This window comes from Gossypium hirsutum, chromosome A05 (assembly GCF_007990345.1).
Source record: "Gossypium hirsutum isolate 1008001.06 chromosome A05, Gossypium_hirsutum_v2.1, whole genome shotgun sequence".
In the NCBI taxonomy this organism is placed as follows: Eukaryota; Viridiplantae; Streptophyta; class Magnoliopsida; order Malvales; family Malvaceae; genus Gossypium; species Gossypium hirsutum.
The window spans coordinates 109,420,626-109,422,805 of record NC_053428.1 but is presented as its reverse complement, the minus strand read 5'-3'; the positions used below and the strand labels follow the sequence as shown (position 1 = coordinate 109,422,805).

Below are 2,180 nucleotides of genomic sequence, written 5' to 3'. Positions count from 1 at the left end.
AATTACTTATTTGAGTTTACTCGAATAATTTGAATAACTCGATTCGGTTAACTCGAAATTCAAATTTCTTTTATTTTTTCAAGTCGAATCAAGTTTTGCTCACTCTAATTTTTTTATGTAGTTCTCTCAAGCAATTATTTAGCAGACAGACCAAGCTGCATAAGCTTAGATAGTGATGATGGAGTAGGTTTTAGTTTACGTTATGAGCCAAACTCCATGATGCTTTTAATGGTTAAAACAAAATTTGATTGATATGTGTGTAATTGGCCTAATCTGCCCGGGCCCTTAGAATCCAAAAAAAAACTAGAAAATAAAAACAAAAATAAACCAAAATAAAAATTATTATGTAAAGTTCAAATGTCCATAATATAATGGCCCAACAGACCCAATAAACTTAACCCCTTAGCTCATTACATTGACCCAAACAAAAGTCCCAACCCAATTACATAAAACAACCCAAATTCATCTAACCCTAACCCAAAATTCCAGCCCAAAACTAAAAAAACATTTCAGCAAACCCTAGCGAGACCAACGCCGCAAGACCTCAACGCGTGCCACCTCGTGCACCTCCGTTCCTCCAGCTAGCTCCTTCTGTACCTGCAACAAACTAACAAGCCACAGTAAATTGACAGCAAATGTTTAACAGAAAGATCTAAAAAGAAAAAAGATTTCTTTGATTTATTTTATTTTATTTTTATCCTTCATTCGGCTATAAAAAGAATCGAATGTAATCTGTAAATCTCTCTGGATTTTTTTTCGAATACAAAGCAAACAAAGAAATTATTCAAAGATTAAAGGTGATTTTCAATTGGTTTACTTTTCAAGTTTTTTTTTAATTTTATTTCGGTGTGTGAAAAGTAATAAGAAAGGGAAGAAATCGCTCACCTAAATCCTCTTAATCGCGCCGTCGGAGGGCCTTCTCCGTCGTTGCAATCGGGTTCGACAAAGGGACTGAGAGCTCTTTTCCTCTTTTTCTTTAGTTGCTGAGGGTCTAGCCTTCAAAAGGGCTTCAAAAGTGGAGCTTAAAAGCTCATTTTCAGCAACACCGGCCGCTGGCCACGGCGGCGGTTGAGAATACAAATGGTGGCCCTTTCGACTGGAAGAAAATGGAGGAAATGGGGAGAGCTTTAAAGTTTTAGGGTTTTTTTTTTAAAAAAAACAAGGGTTAAAATGATTTTAAAACAAAATTTTGATTTAAATAGTAAAGGGAAAACGACGCTGTTTCGAAGGGTATTCTCAGAGGCCAAAACGACACCGTTTTGAGCCTCTGACTTGTGACCCGACTCGATCGCCCTCAGGATCCTCGCGTTCCTGCGGTAAAGGGATATTCGTACGATTAGTCCCTCTATTTTGCACTATCATTTGATTGAGCCCTATTTTGGTTTCTTTTGCATTGTTAATTTTTCCTTGGGACTTGCACACTGTTTCAAATTAGTCTGCGTCCAAGCGCCTCGTTTTGGGATTTGGGATATTTGCATTTTTAATCCTCGTTTGTTTGTGCGTATTTTATTTTAGTCTTTGACTCTGTGTTAATAATTTGATTTGTTTATAAAGTATCCTTTTGATTTTGTTTTTATTTCAATTGAGTTATTTTATTTTAGTTTATGTAATTGTTTTATTCTTTTTAAGTTATTTATTACTCAATTTTTAAAATTATTTTAACATATTATTTTGAACTATTTCATTGATTTTACATTAGTTTAGTTCGCTATTTTTTTATATACTTTCATTGGTACATTTTTTAAATTGCTTTATTATATAGTTCATTTATTTTAAAATTCTCTTTTATATTTCTTTGTTTTAAAGATTTGTATGGTGTTTATTTCAAATACTCTTCTACATTATTACTTTTATATATATTATTTATATTAAACTATTTTTTAATTTAATTTATGTATATTATTTATTTAGATATATATATTGTTTTGTTCATACTTACTTTAGTTCTTTACTTGCATAATGCTTATTTTAAAAATTAATTTATATATTATTATTTTACATATGATTTCTTGTTATTCTTATTCTTATGATTTATTTCAAATTTTTATATGTATTAATTACTTTAAAATTTCTATACATATAATTTATCTTAATTTTTTTTATATTGTCAATTTTAAATTCCTTTTCTTCTACATTTTTTTACATTATTCATATTTATTTGAAAGCTTGATACATTTTTA

The 2,180-nt window shown here is 30.3% G+C and overlaps 1 long non-coding RNA gene across 1 annotated transcript; it reads right to left on the bottom strand.

The window, feature by feature from the left end:
- Positions 1–323: 323 nt before the first annotated feature.
- On the bottom strand, positions 324–1,172 carry LOC107963476 (uncharacterized). Its single transcript, XR_001701932.2, has 2 exons — positions 886–1,172; positions 324–597 (listed from the first exon to the last, which is right to left on the bottom strand). It is a non-coding gene; the product is annotated as an uncharacterized lncRNA (long non-coding RNA).
- Positions 1,173–2,180: the final 1,008 nt, after the last annotated feature.